This window comes from Sus scrofa, chromosome 4, assembly GCF_054392235.1.
Source record: "Sus scrofa isolate SSC_HxYL_T2T_F1_AM1 chromosome 4, Sscrofa_HxYL_maternal_Yorkshire_Landrace_v2.0, whole genome shotgun sequence".
Taxonomy (NCBI): domain Eukaryota; kingdom Metazoa; phylum Chordata; class Mammalia; order Artiodactyla; family Suidae; genus Sus; species Sus scrofa.
Window position 1 is genome coordinate 105,436,709 of NC_139386.1, and position 19,328 is coordinate 105,456,036.

At 51.2% G+C, this 19,328-nt stretch overlaps 1 protein-coding gene and 1 non-coding gene across 50 annotated transcripts in view; one reads left to right on the plus strand and one right to left on the minus strand.

The window, feature by feature from the left end:
* Positions 1 to 19,328, plus strand: part of LOC100737336 (NBPF family member NBPF6-like) — a 117,506-nt gene that overhangs the window by 79,017 nt on the left and 19,161 nt on the right. For 12 of the 49 annotated variants that reach the window (XM_085023297.1, XM_085023318.1, XM_085023325.1 and 9 more), the window contains 5 exons: positions 330 to 569; positions 13,230 to 13,354; positions 14,461 to 14,638; positions 15,925 to 16,005; positions 17,760 to 17,889. The gene's annotated coding sequence lies outside the window, so the exon portion shown is untranslated. Of the gene's footprint in view, positions 1 to 329; positions 570 to 1,083; positions 1,306 to 2,825; positions 5,648 to 5,761; positions 6,326 to 6,699; positions 6,754 to 7,294; positions 7,806 to 8,150; positions 9,050 to 9,195; positions 9,559 to 10,074; positions 11,439 to 13,229; positions 13,355 to 14,460; positions 14,639 to 15,924; positions 16,006 to 17,759; positions 17,890 to 19,328 lie in introns of those variants that run through there. The other 37 variants (XM_085023288.1, XM_085023303.1, XM_085023284.1 and 34 more) reach the window with 19 other exon arrangements.
* Positions 5,492 to 5,655, minus strand: LOC146404145 (U1 spliceosomal RNA). Its single transcript, XR_014845011.1, has one exon. It is a non-coding gene; the product is annotated as a U1 spliceosomal RNA (small nuclear RNA).

The window sequence follows — 19,328 nt, forward strand, 5'->3', positions numbered from 1 at the left end:
GGCAGGACCCAGGCAGGTGGGAGGGATGCCTGCAAGGGTCAGCAGCCTGGGGGAGAGGGAGGGGAGGAAGCCAGCAGGGGCAGGGGAGAGGCTGGGGGAGGCCCCTGCAGACCTGACTCTGCCACTAGCCAAGCACAAGACAAAGGCACAGAGAGGTCAGCAGGCAGCCTGTGAGCAGATTAAGTAAGGAGGGTGGAGAAGTCAGAGGATTCTGGGGACCAGGCCTGGTTGGTTCTGGCCTGAGGAGAGTTAGCGCTCAGCTCAGATGTGTCTACAAAGGAGGAGAATGGTCCTTTCCCCTCCCGCCTTGCTGACTGTTTGTGTGTTAGGAGCAAGTGGAGGAAAGCAGACCTCAGTGCTCTGCCATCTGTGAAGCTCAGCCTAAGGGTGACCTTCAGAAGCCCCCTCATTGTGACCAGGAGTGGGAAGCCCTGGGCCTCTCCTTCCTGTTCAGGGGGCAGTGGAGCTAAGCCTGTGTTGCAGCTGCTCCCTCAGGTGGTCATGAATACAATGGACTCCTCCAGGCGCTGGCAAAGGTTCCAGATTTCACCAAGATGCTCCTGTGGCAGGTGAGCCCCTGCAGCCATCCCTCCAGGACAGGAGGAGGTGGGAGATGGAGGATTCTGGTCACAGTGGGGCCACGTGGGGGGTGTGGCTTCTCCCTGGCCTCTCAGCAGCTTCCCTGAGCATCACCCTCCTCTCACCTGGGCACCCAGGAGCTGAGCTGACTCTGTTTAAAGAGCCAATTGGCTTAAGATGCAGGACAGTGGGTGCTAAGGCAGCCTCATGGGCCTCCTCCCATACTGGGGTACCTGAAAGGGAGCTGTCAGTGTAGGTGTACAGTTACCAGGGTAACTGGGAAGTGTCAGGGGTTGCCCAGGGTTTAGAAAAGCCACTGAGGACCGTGGAGCTCAGCCTAGGCCCTGGAAAGGGGTGGCCCTTTCCTGAGTTGACCGTGAGTGTGGTAGGGAAGGCCTGACCCTAGGATCCTACCTTTCCTCTTACTGCCCCTTGAATGGATGTTCTTTAGCAAGAGACAAGCCCTTCCTTCACCCTTCGAGAGAAGACCTAAGGTAAAGGCTAGTCGGTTATGTCAGCTCATCCTATGTGGTTAATGACTGCTCCCCTCAAAGCACCTTTGTTTCCTGACCCACGGCCTGCGGGGTTCCAGGGCCAGGGATTGAACCTTTAGCACTTCAGTCACCTGAGCCAGGGACCTCGCTGGATCCTTAAGTCACTGAGCCACCAGGGAACTCCTCAAATCACGTTGAAAATGGCAAGCACAGAAGTTCCCTTCATGGCTCAGTGGTTAACGAACCCGACTAGTATCAATGAGGATGGGGGTTCGATCCCTGGCCTCACTCAAGGGGATAAGTACCTGGTGTTGCTCTGAGCTGTGGTGTTGGTCGCATAGGCAGCATGTCTCCCATACTGTGGGAGCTGTGAGTAGGCCGGCAGCTGTAGCTCCTATTTGATTCCCAGCCTGGGAACTTCCACATGCCGCAGCCCTAAAAAGCTAAAATAAATAAATACAAATTTAAAAGGTGATTGCGGGTTCGGTCCCTGCCCTTGCTCAGTGGGTTAAGGATCCGGCGTTGCCGTGAGCTGTGGTGTAGGTTGCAGACGCGGCTCGGATCCTGCGTTGCTGTGGCTCTGGCGTAGGCCGGTGGCTACAGCTCCGATTCAACCCCTAGCCTGGGAACCTCCATATGCGCCGGAGCGGCCCAAGAAAATAGCAACAACAACAAAAGACAAAAAAAATAAAAGGTGATTAATAAATGCAATAGCAGGCACAAAGCCCTCTTAACTCTTTTTGGTGGGACATGTGATGTGGTCTTGTTTGAGAGGAGCAGAAGTAACTGCATATCTGTCCGATCTTTAGCTCAGGGCTTAGGGGCTGTGGGCTGAAGGAGAGCACATTTACTCATCCCAGGTTAATACAGCCTTGTCTGTTTCACATTATACGGTCCTCCGTGTTTGTTATCCATGAGATCACTGTGCCCCAGAGGGTGATGAAATCTTCATGTCATGTAACTTTGGTGCATGATGGAGCAGATATTTGCATGGTGGACTGCTTTTCCTAGGACTGTGCTTTTGCTGTTTAGCACCGACGTAGGATAAGATCTGATTGGAAATGTGACGGGACGAGAAGACATGGATAAAAGGTAGCCCTGGTACCTGGTGTTTATCTGCTGGGCAGTAAATGTTGGATCTGGCCGGCACTTGAGGAGGCACTGGGGAGGAGAGGTGGGGTGAACCAGGCCGGGAGAGTGCCTGCTGTCAGAAAGATGATCTCTAGCACGGAAGGTGCATATTGACAGATAATACATATTAAAATATGACTGTGATGTGCTTAGTGCTTTTGTGTTCGCGGGTCCTATATGCCAGCCCGGACTGACAAGTGCCTGAGTATAAACATGGGACAGTGGAACAGTGACGCACGGTTTTTTTCAGGAAGCATGTTTCAGGTGTTTTTTGTTTTTTAAAGAGTGAACAATTGTATTTTTGATCCAGTGTTCCCTGACATTCAGTTGTGGGATCCCGGTGCTTTTGGACAGGAAAACTTGTGGCCAAGGCTCATGGGTGGCTCTGCTGCCCCCAAGTGGTGTGGGAACCTGGGAGAATCTCCCTATCTCCATGAACCACAGTGTCTTCATCAGGAAGATAAAGTCCTTCCAATACTCGAAATTCCTCTCCTGCTGAGTTTTTTTTTTTTTTTTTTTTTCTTTCCCTGCATGCCTGTGGGTCAGAGATGCATGTTCCATGTACCCTGGGAACTGCAGCCAAGTCTTGACTTTGGTCCCTTGTCTGTGTTTTTCCTGCAGGAGCCTGAACTGAGTCCACACACTGAACTCACAGACCTGCAGGAGGAGATGGAAGAAAGAAAACCAGCAGGTTTTGAGGATGAGAAGAACCCAAGTAATGGCAGAGGAGGTGCTGTGCAGGAGAGGTGGGCTGGGTGGGCTCCAACCACCATCCTTTCTGTTAACACCCAAACGCGCTAACCGATTGCGCCACAGAGACACACCGCCTCAAGGGCCTGTTATAATAAGGTCATGGAATCAGAATGTATTCCCGGTCGCCTCCCACCCCAGCAGGAAAAAGATTCAAGTGTCTCCTATTTTGTGCAACCTCACGAACACCGGGAACACTGAGCCTGGTCGTCGGACACGTCTTGGAGTTGACTCGGAGCCCGAGGGACCTAAGGGAGCTGGGGGCTCCAGCGAAACAGCGCCAGGCCCCAGACCATACTCCTCTGCTCCTGGCCGCCTTGAGAGCGGCCCTTCAACGCGTGAAAGAACGCAACCGCCCATTTCCCATTCGCCATCGGCCTCACTCGTCGTGCTCACCGCAAGTCCCTCCAAGCCCGGGTGGTCGCGCAGAGGAAGGACACCAATCGGCTGTGTCCCCACTCTCGGCGGCTCCAGCGTTCCCTCGCCACGCAGCCCCTTGCCTGGAGCACGCCTGACACCCAGCAACCACCCAGTAAACGCTCTGCCAAGGATGCACACCACCGCAGGATCCAGAACAAGAATTCTTATGCCACCTCTAAGATTTTTAGTCCCAAAGGAACCTAGATTTTTCAGATCGGCTCTTCTTCCAAACCTTTATTCTAGCAGCAGATTTAGAGCCAGACAAAAAGTTTTAGAAAGGCCAAGGGGGCACCCCCTCGACCCGCTCTTCAGGCTCTCCACCCAAGATGGTGGTGCGGCGGCCTCAGCCAGGGGACGCAGGTGTCAGGGAGAAGGGTGAACGAGAAAAGGTGGCGAGGAGGCAGAGGGTTAGGAGTATTGGGGGAGAGATCGACAGAGAGAGAGTGAGAGAGCGAGAGAGAGCTAGAGATTGAGACTGGTGTGGGCTGTGGGACCCTGGCAGCTTGGGTGTGACATCGAATCCTAAGGGAGAACCCGCTGCCAGTGCCTGATAACCATGGGCAGCACCGTGTGGTTCTACCTTTTGGACTAGGTGGCTTGCCTCCCTCCCGCCCACAGAGCAGGTGGGCAAGGTAGCGGAAGGCACACCTCACCTGAGGACTCAAGAACAGAGGTGGCCCAGACTCCGGAGAAGAGCGCCGGGAACTCTGCTCTCCACCCACCTCCACCCCCCCACCCCACCCCCGGCCCCTTTCTAAAGCGCAACATTTGGCCCTGTTTACCGGAATTCGCCCTTTTCTGGCCTCAGGCTTCCGGGCAACTCCGGAGGCCCTGAGCACTGATCTGCAGGGGCCTGAGGGGTCGCCTGGTTCCTGCCAGCTGGAACTTGGCTTGCAAAGAAAGAGGGCTCCCTCAGATTTCCATTTCCCCGGCCTAGGCTGTGGGTGCTGATCCAAGACGCAGGGGGGCTGCAGAGACCCAAAGGAGGGAATCTCCTGTCGGTCTTCCCCTTTGCGGATGGCGTGCTCCCATACGAAGAAAAAAACCCCCAATAACCCGCGCACAAGGAAACTACCAGAGTCAGCAAATGAACTGTGTATAGTGGCAGGGCACACGACAGGCAAAAATCAGGTGTGTTTCTATACATCACCAGTGAACAATCTGAAAGAAAAAAGTTTAAAAAAAAATTCAATTTACATTAGCACCCCAACGAATGAAATACCTGCGAAATAGTTTTGAAAACTGCTGCTGCAAGAGATGAAAGAAGACCCGAGGAAATGGAAAGACAGGCTTCAGGGACTGGAAGATTCAGTGCAGTTGAGAGGCCAGTAGTACTACTCAAAGTGGGATGTGCAGAGTCAATACAGTTCCTGTCAAAATGTTTTCCTCTGCGCGTTCTAATTGCACACCCTTGATCCCTTGCAGTACCTTTCCTCCCAGACATTGTGGTTTTCCTGCCTTCAAGTTTGACTGGGTCTTTTTATTTGTTGTTGGGTTTTTTGTTGTTGTTGTTGGTTGGTTGGTTTGCTCTTTCCCATGTGTCTGAATAACTGTTTGAACTGATAGAATGAACACCGTTGGAATCAAAGTTTTCATCTTCTTCTCTGGTGATCCGAACATCTGTGTGAGCTCTGGGTCACTTGCAAATGCTGGATTCGTCTCCTCATGACGGGTCCTTTCTGCTGCCTCTTTGGATACTCGGCGATCTCTTGATGGAGTGCCAGACACTGAACTTTACCTTGTTGGAGGCCGGAGAGTTTTGTGTTGTGGTACACGTCGGGCTTCCGGTTCAGGGATGCATGAGTTCTTCGCAAAGAGTTTGATCCTGTCGGGCCTTGCTTGTATGATGTGCTAAGAGGTCCAGGGCAGTGCTTGGTCTAGGGCGAGGAGTACGTTCATCGCTGCGAAGAATGGACAGTGCTCTCGGGCTTGCTGACTAGCTGGGACCATGGCCCCGGCCCCTTGTCTCAGAAATCAGGCGGCCCGGCAGGCCTGCCCACAAAAAAAACGAAAAAGCACACTTGGGAAAAGGATCTTTGCTCGCTAACGGGGCTCGCTACTCACTACAGCGCACACTCGGCGCAAAAGACTACTCTGCCATTTAAACGCAGAAACGCCAGGGGAGAGCGCGAACGCAGTCCCCCACTACCACAAATTACGCAGTCGAGTTTCCCGCATTTGGGGAAATCGCAGAGGTCAGCACACCCGCAGTGCAATGGGTGAACCTCGCCCTGGGAAAACCACCTTCCTGATCATGGTGTTTCCCCTGCCAGGTAAGTATGAGCGCCTCTCCCCCCGCCCCCCGCGCGGCCGCCGGAGCCTTGCACTGTACACACACGCTCACTTTGCTCCCCGTCCCTCCCGACCCCCTCCACCACCCTCCGCAGCCCCTCCTTTTCCGTGCCTCTCAGCACCCCACAGACACCGCTTCTAAATGAAAAAGGAGCAACATCTGCGGAGGATTCCACACCCGGGGAAGCGGCTGGCGGGAAGTTACCCGACTCTGCCGCCGATTTACATAAGCCAACCCCCACGCCCCCACGTCCGACCTCTGAGACGGCGCCTGTCCTCCAAGCCCCGCCCCTGGGCCCTCCCCTCGCCGGCCCGACCGCAGAGGGGCGGGGCGGCGGCCCAATAGGGGAGTGACGTCACGATCCCGCCCACCTGGCCGAGCCCTTCGACCAGCGGCAAAGGAACTCGGATCTTAACTCTGCGGTGAAGGCGGATTTTTGCCAGCCGCCTAGAGTCCTTCCTTATCTGTATTCTTGGGTGAAGCGCCCAGGGAGGGAATTCTGGAATTGAGTTTTTACGCTGATCCAAAACTTTCTTAAGGAATAAGGAAGTCGTCGGAGTTCCCGTCGTGGCTCAGCGGTAAAGAACACGACCAGTACCCATGAGGACGCCAGTTGGATCCCTGGCCTCGCTCAGTGGGTTAAGGATCCGGCGTTGCGGTGAGTGGTGGCGTAGGTCACAGACGCTGCTCGGATCCCCAGTTGCTGTGGCTGTGGTGTGGCCCGGCAGCTGGAGCTCCCATTTGACCCCTATCCTGGGAACTTCCATATGCCACCGGGTGCGGCCCTAAACAGAAAGGCACACACACACACACACACACACACACACACACACACACACACAGACACACACACACGTGTAAAACAATGGCTACAAATAGGAACAAGAGTCTAAGTATGTGTCAGGTGCAGAGACATAGAGATTCAGGGTCACATCACTAAGGGCTGCTCGGTGTCTTTTCTGTGCACGTCCTTCCTACTTCATTCTCATCATTGTATCCCAGGGACCCTGTTTTTCTTTCCTCACCATTCAGAATACAAGAAATGAAGATTCTGAAGAGCTGCTGCCTAGATGAAGGGCTGGCAAGGTGACATGTTTCCTTGAAGAGTGGGAACTTGGATTGCTTGTTTGTTTGTGTCATTTTCTATCACAGACTGGGGGAGAGCTGAGGTCAGGGGGTGGGGGAGGCTGGAGAAGGCCGCGGGCTTGAGTTTTCCGACCAGAGAGCAAGGAGTGGACTAGCTTGATCCTTGGGGGTGCCTCTGGGCTGAGGGGGAAGCTGACTCTTGAGGGGAAGCATGGAGCTGACAGCAGATGAACGGAGGGCCCCCAGCTAACTTCCAGGGGGGCACCTCCCTTTCATCTTCTCTTCTCCCCCTTTCCTCCTCCTTTATCTCTATGCAACGTTCAGAAGTAGATGTGGAAATCTACTCAGTCATTGGAAATGTACTTAATTGAGGGGATAGTAAGAGCTCAGAGAATCTCCAGGAAATGTGAGAACCAGGCTGTACAGACAGGAATAAGAAAGGCCAATCAGAGGGAGCACACAGACGGAGCCACACTGTAGCACTACCTGGGAAGGACACCACTGTCCCCTGCTGAGTGGCAACCCCTGTCACTTTGCACAGGTGACACTACCGGCCCTGCACAGGCAACACACCGCCAGTGGCTCCAGTGACTTCTGCCGCACCTGGTCAGTCTTAAACTACGGCTCTGTAGGTGAATGACACCTGGGGCCTCCTCCTTGAGTCTCTCAACTCACGTCAAAAGCTGGAGCCCTTGTGACTGCTGGGGACTGGCCAGCCCTTGGTACTAGACCCACATCTGAGTCCCGAGGAAAACCAAGAAAGCAAGTATGTGACCCAGAGTGTGGGAAGTTCCTCACACATGGGAAGGGGGTTCAGATGCTAGACGGCCTGGTGATGACCGAAGACCAGGCTGTGCCCAGCACCGTGCAGCCAGCCTTGTGGAGAACGCCGTGACTCCAGTGCCCAAGCCCTCCCCCAGCCCTGTCCCAAACGAACACCCAAACACACGTCCACACCCCAACCTCGGAGTGTGCTAGAGGTTTATCCCTGAGCCCAGCATGATGTTCTGTCATCCAGCGTTACTGAAGTCCTGTCCACTGAGGATGGAAAGGTTTGAAAGTTCTCCTTTCTGGGGATAGAGTAGCTGTTCTAAAGCCATGGTAACAAATAGCCACCAGAGCAGGGTTTAAATCCTCTCTATCCACCAGCGACCACTGTAGGAGTGTCCTGTGGTTACTGTGCCATGTGCTTAGTGGCTTAAAACAACACACATTTATCATCTCAGGGTTCTGGCGATGAGAAATGCAAGATGCAGCTCACTGAGGTAAAGTCAGTGTGCCAGCAGGGTTGAGGTTGCTTGTGAGGGCTGCAGGGCAGACACTGTTGCTTTGCCTTTTCCAGTGTCTGGAAGATGCCCAGGCTCTTGGCTCACAGCCCCCTCCCATCCTCACAGGCCGTCATGGCTGATCAAGTGATTCTCACATCAGGTTGTTCTGACAGCGACTCTCCTTCCTCCCTCTTTCACCTCAGTGTCTGGACCCTTGGGATTCCTTTGGGCCCTCCAGGACCATCTCCCCATCTCAAGGTCCTTAATTTCATGGCACCTGCAACGTCTCTTGGGCCACGTCACATGACATAGTCTCGCGTTCCAGGGATTCGGCCGTGGACGTCTGTGGGCAAGCCCTCTTCTGCTAGCACAGCCACTCTCCTGAGTGGACACACCTCTGCAAGCCTGTGGGTCGGCGCCAGCCCCTCCCTGCTGAAAGCCAGCCAGGGGAAAGCCTCTCCCTGCACTGCTTGTGAGGCCCTGCCAGTCCACAGCTGTGCCCGTGCTGGGGCATTTGAGTCGGGGCGAGAGGAGGCGACAAGTCTGTGGGGAGAGGCATCTGAGGCCCCAGGGCCTGGGAAGGTCCCAGGCACCAGAGCTCTGAGCTGCCAAGACCTTCCTGGGGGGAGGGGGCGAGGAGCTGGGGAGGGTGTTGTGAGCTGAGTGTGTGTATCCGACCCCCCACCCCCAGCTCCTATCTTGGACCCTCATTCCCAGTGGGGCTGTCGTTGGAGATGGGGCCTTTGAGGGAGTCCCGGAGACTAAGGTAGATCACAGGCTTGAGGCCCCGATCTGATAGGGTTAGTGTCCTTATGAGCCGAGGCATCGGAGAGCTTGGGCTCCTGCCCTAGCCCAGCTCAAGCCAGGAGAAGCGGCCATGTCAGGACACATGAGGCGATGGCCATGTGCAAGCCAGGAAGGGAGCTGTCACCAGGAAGTGAGTTAGGGGACCCGCCAACCTTGATCTTGGACTTCCAGCCTCCAGAACATGGAGAAAGCACATTTCTGCCAAAGTCACCCAGTCTATGGTATTTCTTTCTTTTTCTTTTTTAATGGCAGCCTGAGCTGACTAATACAGTGGATCGCTAAGCCAGTGGCATTAAGTAGCTTATCTACCTGGGCCTTTCTGGGATGGGCCCAGGTTTCGTTCATTTCCTCTACTTCTTCCCTACAGCCCTGCTTTGCCCTTGTTAAGACTCCTCTGTGACTTTGGAGTGGGGAGTGATCATGGGGCTGAGGATTCCATAGGATGATGTGCGACATGCAAGAATGACCTGCACCAAGGTTCTGCTTACTTTCTTTTGAGCACGTTTGACATCTTCACAAAAATCAGCCTACTCTGAACTGGGACCACTGGATTCAGATTCTGCAGTGACCCTATGACCCCCCCCCCCCCCCCCCCCCGTGGCCTGTGGTTCCACCTCTCCTGGGAGAGTTCTGTGCCTTGGACTCCCCAGAAGCACAGAGAAGGGTTTGGATTCTAGAGGGGAGTGTGTGCCTAGCTGTAGGGACAAAGGAAAGACTCCCCAGAGTCAAGGTATGGGAGGGGGTGGGGGAAGGTGAGAGGCTGCTCTTGTGGGAATAGAGGAGGCTGGAGGAGGAGATGGAGCCTGGGGGGGGGGTGTTGTGTGATGTGTGTGTGTGTGTGTGTGTGTGTGTGTGTGTGTGTGTGTGTCCAGGCTGAGGTCAGGGGAAGTTGAAGAGAGAGCCGAGGCCCTTCTGGGCCCAGAGAGCTGATGAGGGTGACATTCAAGCTCTGGTCATCCTCCTTTGTCTGCTTCCCCCTCTCCCTCCCCCTCCCCCACCTCCTCTGTCTTCCAACCAGCCTTTTATTGTTTCTAGGTCTCCTTGTCCCTGCTCCTCTCCAGCCCCTCACCCATCCCTGCCAGTCACACACCCAACAGGCCAGGGAAGGATGGGGCTGCCCCCGTGTGAGACGATGATGGACTATTTTCCCCCATGAACTAAGATGCGGGAAAACCTTCATCTCTGGTCAGGTCCTGTTTAGAGGAGAGAGAATAAGATGGCTGTGCCTGAGGAGCTCAGCCTCCACGGCCAAGCTCGGCAGCACTGGGCTTAGGCCAACCCCCGGGATGTGTGACCAAAAGTCGGGAACCTCTGCCCAGGGACCAGAACATCTGGTTCACAAGATCCCGGGCAGCTCAGTGAGTGTGGTAGGGAAGGCCTGACCCTAGGATCCTACCTTTCCTCTCAGTGCCCCTTGAATGGATGTTCTTTAGCAAGAGACAAGCCCTTCCTTCACCCTTCGAGAGAAGACCTAAGGTAAAGGCTAGTCTGTTATGTCAGCTCATCCTATGTGGTTAATGACTGCTCCCCTCAAAGCACCTTTGTTTCCTGCCCCCACGGCCTGCGGGGTTCCAGGGCCAGGGATTGAACCTTTAGCACTTCAGTCACCTGAGCCAGGGACCTCGCTGGATCCTTAAGTCACTGAGCCAGCAGGGAACTCCTCAAATCACGTTGAAAATGGCAAGCACAGAAGTTCCCTTCATGGCTCAGTGGTTAACGAACCCGACTAGTATCAATGAGGATGGGGGTTCGATCCCTGGCCTCACTCAAGGGGATAAGTACCTGGTGTTGCTCTGAGCTGTGGTGTCGGTCGCATAGGCAGCATGTCTCCCATGCTGTGGGAGCTGTGAGTAGGCCGGCAGCTGTAGCTCCTATTTGATTCCCAGCCTGGGAATGTCCACGTGCCGCAGGTGCAGCCCTAAAAAGCTAAAACAAATAGATACAAATTTAAAAGGTGATTAATAAGTGAAACGGCAGGCGCAAAGCCCCCTTAACTCTTTCTGGTGGGACATGTGACGTGGTCTTGTTTGAGAGGAGCGGAAGTGACTGCATTTCTGTCTGATCTTTAGTGTTTCCACTAACCATTCCATTGCCTCCTAAAGGCCAGTGCCTTGGGTTGCTGAAGTTGTGACTATTTGCCATCTTGGGTCCTTGAAGCAGGTAACCCAAGTGAATTTGCCATCTCCCAGGGAGTCACAGCCTGTTCGATGTCCTCGTCATTCGCAAACATCACTAAAATGGCTTGTCTCGGCTCTTCTGCCTTCATCGTGGCAACGAACCTGTGATTAGGAAATGCCAGTGCTTCTCCATCCCAACCCTCACTGACACAAATGACTGCATCTGTGTTTGAATAATAACATCTCCCCGTGATGGCCTGATCTTGGCAGTAAGGCTCTGCTCCCGGCATCTGAAAGCCCATCAGAGAGTTGGAGAAAACACCCCCAGAGAAAGAAAAGCAGTGCAGTCGAGAGCAGGGGAAGGGGTGCTAACGACAGACCACAGCGATGCCTCACTTTGCTCTGGATGCAGCCTTGTCCTGAAAATCACAGTTCTCTTCCTGTTGGACCTGAGCCGCATCCCAGCGTTACCTGTAGAGTCACCCCGCTCCAGGTGGGGAGATGACCTGACTAGGAGAGCTGGGAGAGCTAGGAGGGAGAGGGGGAGTGTGAACTGGGATTTATTTGTGGGTGGGGAGGTGTGTAGAAACAGCCCCCCTTTCTGTCACAACTCCTGACTGATGGAGGAATGTTCTGTGAAGGCCGGTGCCTGGCATTCTGGAAGGTCTGAGAGGGAGCAGTGAGGGGATCAGGATGTGGGGAGAGAGAGGCCGTGAAAGTGAGAGCACAGAGATGGCCCCTGACTTTCTCACACCTCCCACTCTGCACCAAGGGCCTGGGCAGGGAGCATGAAGGATGCACTTCGAAAGGACTGATCATTGATGCGGCCCTTTCATTTTATCCTCTGCGCACGAGCCAGGGACTAGAAAAGAAATGAAAAACGCCAGCCAGGTAGGCAAAGGGTGGATCCTACCTGAGATTTCAGTGAACAGGCTGACCCTTCAGGGCTTTGTGCTTTACCTGTGGGTTTGGAGTTGAGCTGAGAGCTGGAGGAGCCTGAGGACAGGTCCCCAGGGATGCTGCCCTCCTGAGGCCACATCAAGGCCCACTGGCCAGTGCTGCACAGGTGTGCAGGCTGCAGGACCCTACCCATTTCTGTGGTTGAAGAGAGAAGGGCTGGGCAGGGCTGAGCACCCATCCTGGACAAGGTGACATTTCCCCTTGAGAGAGCACCTGGGCAAGGGACTGGCTTTACTTAAGCTGAGGCTCTTCCTGGAATGGTGGAGCTTTTCCCTTCATGTGGATGCAGTTTCTTGGGCCTTATGCCCTGAGGTGTTTCACATGCTGCATAGCGACTGTGATGTTGCCCTTCTTGAGCTGAGCATAGAGCCCAGGGCTTAGAGCCTGTGGGCTGCCTGACAGCACGGTTCCTCATCCCAGGTCAATATGGCCTTGTCTGTTTCACATTATACGGTCCTCCGTGTTTGTTATCCATGAGATCACTGTGCCCCAGAGGGCGATGAAATCTTCATGTCATGTAACTTTGGTGCATGATGGAGCAGATATTTGCATGGTGGACTGCTTTTCCTAGGACTGTGCTTTCGCTGTTTAGCACCGACGTAGGATAAGATCTGATTGGAAATGTGACGGGACGAGAAGACATGGATAAAAGGTAGCCCTGGTACCTGGTGTTTATCTGCTGGGCAGTAAATGTTGGATCTGGCCGGCACTTGAGGAGGCACTGGGGAGGAGAGGTGGGGTGAACCAGGCCGGGAGAGTGCCTGCTGTCAGAAAGATGATCTCTAGCACGGAAGGTGCATATTGACAGATAATATATATTGAAATATGATTGTGATGTGCTTAATGCTTTTGTGTTCATTGGTCCCATACGCCAGCCTGGACTGACAAGTGCCCGTGTATCAACAAGGGACAGTTGAACAGTGATAGTGTTTTTTCAGGAAATATCTTTCAGTTGTTTTTTTGTTGTTGTTTGTTTGTTTGTTTGAAGAGTGAACAATTGTATGTTTGACCCAGTGTTCCCTGACATTCAGCTGTGAGATCCCGGAGCTTTTGGACAGAAAAGCTTGTGGCCAAGGCTCATGGGTGGCTCTGTTGCCCCCAAGTGGTGTGGGAACCTGGGAGAATCTCCCTATCTCCATGAACCACAGTGTCTTCATCAGGAAGATAAAGTCCTTCCAATACTCGAAATTCCTCTCCTGCTGAGTTTTTTTGTTTTTGTTTTTTCTTTCCCTGCATGCCTGTGGGTCCGAGATGCATGTTGCATGTGCCCTGGGAACTGCAGCCAAGTCTTGACTTTGGTCCCTTGTCTGTGCTTTTCCTGCAGGAGCCTGAACTGAGTCCACACACTGAACTCACAGACCTGCAGGGGGAGATGGAAGAAAGAAAATCAACAGGTTTTGAGGATGAGAAGAACCCAAGTAATGGCAGAGGAGGTGCTTTGCAAGAGAGGTGAGACTGAGGACCAGATAAGTTCAAAAAGTCAAGGCAACTGAGGGATGCACGCAGCATCATCCAGGTTTCCGTGTGCAGCCTGAGCTGAGCAGGGAAGGCTGGGAGAGTCACTGTCTCCATGTGAACATGTGCAGCTGCCCAGGAATGCTCAGGATGGATCAGGGTTGGTTTATTCTGCTGGGAAGCACCAGTACCATGAGGAGGAGGAGGCAGCAGGAGGCTGTGCCCTAGAGCCCTCAGCCACAACCTTGGGGTTGCCCTCAGTGGCCGTCCTCTACGGAAGTGTGTGCTAAGAGAGAGAAATGAGGTTTGGAGAAGAATTAGAGATGTTCCTTGGCAGCTCAGACAGGTCTGCCCCATGGCCAGAAGGGGCCAGGGTGAGGGGGTCCCTTGCATCTGAAGCAGAGATAATCATCCTTTTGTGCCTTTAGTTTGGAAGGCTTTACACACAGCCTCTCTTCAAGACATGCTGAGCACTTTCTGTGCCTTCTGCTGTGTTAACACCTCGGAGCTCAGCTCTCAGTAAGCTTCTCCTGGGGAGATCACTGCAGTGAGAGGAAGGCACAAGTGTGCATAGTTGCACCAAAATGTGTCTGCTGCTCCCCTGACTTGGGTCGTTGCTGCAGCCCAGAGGATGGGAGGCTAGACTGAGGCCATCTCTTCCTGATGGTAGTGAAACCAGGAGAGGAATCCCCGAGGACAGGTGTGTCTGCCTGAGAGTCACCCGAGGTGAAGGTGATGGCATAAGGTGCGTGTAGGGCAGGCTCTTCTTTACGGAGGGCGACGTGCTACATCCTGGGAGAAAGCAGAGCCTCCCTGTCAGGACCGTTGGAATGGAGTTGAGGTGAGCAGAGACTTGAGACCCGTCTTATTCAATCAGTGACAGGATGTTGCTGAGAAGGTCCTCAGTGCTTGACCTGGTGTGAGGATTCTTGGACACAGAGGTGGATAAAGGGTTATCCCCGTGTTTGTGGCGTTCTCTGTCTGGTAGCAGTGAACTCATGAGCGGTGTATTGGTGTTGGGGTCAACGGAGCAAGTGGTCCGTTTGGGCAAGGCATGACCTGGTGGGTGGTCCTGGTTCCCTTCTCTTTTTTCCCAACAGCTGCATGGCCTTTCCTGGCTCCATGGCCCTGATTCCAGCCAGATTCGAGGCTCTCAGGGTGCAGATGACACCCGGACTCCATGTTGCCTTAAAGCAGTCCACACTGCCCAGGTCTCCAGAGAAAACCGCAAAGATCTGTAACTCCGACTATGTCTTGGGGAAGTGGAGAAATAATGAGGCAAGTTTAGTATGTCTTCTAGGGTCATACCTGTCATGATGACTGGTGATTTTTGGTTTTCTCTCTGAGAAGTTAAATACTTTCCACACGTGCAGATTCTCTCCCTATTGAGCTCCATGAAAGCATTCAGTGCGCCCTTCTGCGAGATGTGTTGTGCTGATTCCCTTGCGGGGGATGGAAGGGGAGGGTGGGAATCCTTCCTGAAAAGAGTGTGAAGATGGCATTTCCCAGCTCAGCCTGGGTGTCTGTAGGCGAGAACATCAATGGCAGAAACCACCAGGCTCCTCCTGGTGAAAGGAGAGGTACAAACAGGAGCAGTGACAGTGCCTGGCTTTTGCTTCCTGAAGCATCAGGTCACAGGCCTCTAGAGACCCTCCCTCAGGAAGTGTCCCAGGTGCCAAGTGTCCTAGGTGAGTGTCACGGTTGTTCGTGTGGGCTCCCTCCCTGTGTTCATTTCATAGCTTCTGGGTAGAGTGTAGCACATTCCAAAGAATAAGCAGAGGGTTGGAGTAGGACAGATGGACTCGTGTGGTTGGACAGTGAATCTCAAACATTTTAAGATCCCACTCAGAAAGTGACCTTTCAGGGAACGGAATGCATGGGTGGGCTTTAGTGTCATGTAATGTGAGAACATTCAATGCATTTAGCATCATCTGGTGACTTGTGAAGGCAACAGCTTCTTCAGGTGACCCCAGTGATGGCCCTACCTTCCAAAGAACAAAGAGAGCCACTGGCTTCCCCTGTTCTTATGGGAACAGCAGGCCCTTTAATGAAAAAAGCTGGGACCATGGCTCTTCCTCTAGGGCTATGGAATCAAGGAGATCCCATGGCAGGTGACCTAGGATGAGGTAGAGGAGATTTTATGACCATGGCCTCAAAGGGGTGGAGAAAAATGGTGGAGGCTTTTGAAGCCACACGTGAGTAGGCTCAGAGGGACATCACATCTGAGAAAACATGTTTAGCAAAACTATGCACCTCGCGCTCTATAAATATTTATCCCATGATTTGCCGTCATTGTGTACGTAACTAAGCTCTATTGTATTAGACGAGTAGTGACTGGTTCGAGGAGGTCAGGAGTCTTCATATCAGCACACACACCTGAAATGGAAGTGGTATGTCTTTGGGGAAAAGGTCAAACTAATAAAGAAGTTATTTCTCATTTTCTGATTTTTGTTTTTGAGCTAACGGAAGATTCGGCTATCAAACTACTATGCTGACTATGATGCCGACTTAAACATGGGCTCTGATGATTTTGATAAAACAATGCGAAACACCTGTTTTGACAGATTGCTGCAGTGGCATCCAGGACTGTCAGTGGAAGTGGGGAATGACATGACACCACCTTTCGGACACCCAACTGGCAAGAGGTAAAAGAGGAAGGGACAGTCAGCCCACTGTATACAATGACATGCAAGACCTAACTCTCACGTTGGTTCAACCCAAACCAGCGAGAAGCAATCTATGGTCATACTGAGTCTTGGGCCCAGTCTAAACGGTGGAGCTTTGGGATACAAATCTCTCAAATGCAACACAATGGAAAGAGTTTTTGTTCAGGAGTTAGAAGAGGGAGTATGTTGGGGATGTTGGTTTTCCTCACTTTGGAGTTCCATCGTGGCTCAGCAGAAACAAATCTGTCTAGCATCCATGAGGTCACAGGTTCAATCTCTGGCCTCGCTCAGTGGGTTAAGTATCTGTCATTGCTCCAAACTGCACTCTAGGTCACAGATGCGTTTTGTATCCTGTCTTGCTGTGCCTGGGAATTTCCATATGCTGCCATTACGCTTGCAGAAAACAAACATGCAAACAAACAAAACACCCACACACAGCTTAGTCAAAGTAGTTGGTATAAGATAGGGAACAAAGTTGCATGGCTAGCTCTGCCTGACCTCAGGAATTAGTTTATAGTCATCATGGTCAAATCAGGATGGAACTGTTGCAGTGATACTTCAAGGGATCAAGGGACCAGAATAAAGAGTCCAAAAGTAAACCTTTACCTACAACAAGACTGATATTTTTGACCAGTGCAGAGAGGTAACCCCATGGAGAAAACATATTCTTTTCAACAGATGGTAAAGAATGATCTACTTCAGCTTTTTGACTAATAGATGTCTATATGCATGTGAGAAGTAGTTATATTACTGGGCTGAATCCATACCTCATACCTTGTACAATAAGGAACTCAGGATAGATCATAGATCTAAATGTAAACCAGGAGTTCACCTCATGGCTCAGTGGTTAACGAATCTGATTAGGAACCATGAGGTTGGAGTTTAATCCCTGGCCTTGCTCAGTGGGTTGGGGATCTGGCATTGCCGTGAGCTATGGTGTGGGTCACAGACGTGGCTCAGATCCCAAGTTGCTGTGGCTGTGGCATAGGCCAGAGGCTACAGCTCCGATTGGACCCCTAGCCTGGGAACTGCCATATACCCCAGTTTCGACCCTAGAATATACAAAAAGACCAAAAAAAGAGAAAAAATCCCCCAAATTAAATGGAAACCATAAAATTTGTAGAAGACCTAGAGGGAAATATTTGTGAGTTTAGATTAGAAATATGTTTCTTAGATGAGGCCAAAGATATAACCACTTGAAAAATACATTGATTTATAAATATTCATAAAAATTGAAAAACCATATTGGTCTTGAAGACGCTGGTAATAAATGAAAGGTCAAGTTGCAAATAGTGGAAAATATTTGTAAATCACAAACCCCACTGAGGACCTAAATGCACACTCTCTGGTAATGCTTAAAACTGCTATTAAAAGGACCACAAAATCCCTTTAAATGCAGTAAAAGATTTCTGTAGTGATTTTGGAACCAGGCAGTGTGAGTCATCCACCTTTATTCCTCTTTTGTAAATTGCTTTGATAAATGAGGCACATTTGAATTTCCATATAAATTTGAGAATTAGTGTGTAAATGTCTTCCCAGATACCTATTAGAAGTTTGATTGGGATTCAGTAGTTGTGTCCATCACAGTGAGACTTGACATTGAGCCCTACTGAGTTTCTCATCTACAGCACCTTTTCCATTTATTATTCTCCATTTCTCTCATTGTTTAATTTGTGAAAGTAATGATCTGTGGTGTTCATCGTACTATTCTTACACATATTTTTTCTCGTAAGGCCACGCAGTCCAAGAATTGGTCGCAGACTTGAAGAAACTCTTCCAGAACAAGATACATAAATGGGCCACAAGAACATAAAAAGATAATCAACTCAGTGTCAGTGATCAGAGAAACAAATTAAAACTACAGTGAGTTCCGATTATATATTCATTACCATGGTTAAATTTAAAGAGATTGAAAATACCACATGTGGTAAAGGTGTAAAGCCACCAGATGTTTCTTACACTTGGGGGAATGAGTAGTCATTCAGGCACTTTGAAAAGCTGAATGACAGTTGAGCACACACCCATCATGTGAGCAGCCTTTCCATTCCTAGGTGTTTACAGAGTATGTCCCCATAACAACCTGCACATGAATATCCATAGTGAGTTTCTTCAAAAGAACTGAACTCTGGAAACTACAGGGACATCCATTAGTTGGTGAATGTATGAACTGACACAAAGTATCGATATAAAGGAATAGTGCTTAGCAAAAAAATGTGCAAGCGCTGCTGTTGCTTGTAAGATGGTGGAGATTCTCTGAATCAAGCTGCATGGAGGCAGGCAGACAGGAAAGAGTCCATGCGTAGTTCCATTTATAAGGGTGCTAAAGATGCAAATTCATCTCTCATGGCAGTGGTTGCCTGGGGCTGAGGGTTGAGGGAGTGAAGGAAAGCAAAGGGGTCCAAAGGTTGTGAGGACATGGACACACCGTGTATCAGATGGTAGCTGTAGTTTTCATAGTGTAACCAGCTATCAAAGTGCACTTGATTGTATACTCTAAAGTGACATAGTGTGTTGTGTCTGAATTATACCTCAAGAGAATTCATATAACAGTGTATTGTATTCCTCCAGAATATAGGAATGTTCACTAAATAGCAGTGAATATTTAGCAAATGAAATTCAATAGAACACACTGGAGATTCCCATCCTTAATCATTAAACATTTAAGAACATATGCACTGAAGACTCCTGAAAACTCTTGCCGAGGACATTAAAGAGCTAAATAGGAGGTCCTGCCATGGCCCAGTGTGTTAAGACTCTGACCGCAGCGGCCAGGTTGCTGCGGAGCTTCAGGGTCAATGCCAGCCTGGCTGCAGTGGGTTAAAGGATCTGACACTGGCACAGCTGCACCTTGAAGTCAATCCCTGGCCCACAAACAGCCCTATGGCATGGGTGTGGCCATTAAATTTAAGAAGACCTAAATAAATATATATAATATACATATCATATTCAAAGATTGAAACTCCTAATATTGTTTGAATGTGAAATCAACATTATTTGAAATCATATTGCCCCAGGCATTCCGGGGATAATTTGCAAACTCCTTATAAAACATATATGGAAACCACGGTACCTGGATTGGCCCATCAACTGTGGAGAGGCATTAAGTTAGAGGCCTTACTCTAGGAGATTTCCAAAGTCATGTTCAACCTATAGCCACGAGGCGTTCCTGTTGTGTCTCAGCGGGTTAAGAACTCGACATTTTCTCTGGGAGGATGTAGGTTTGATCCCTGACCTAGCTCAGTGGGTTGAGGATCCAGCCTTTCCATAAGCTGCAGCATAGGCTTCAGATAGGACTCAGACCC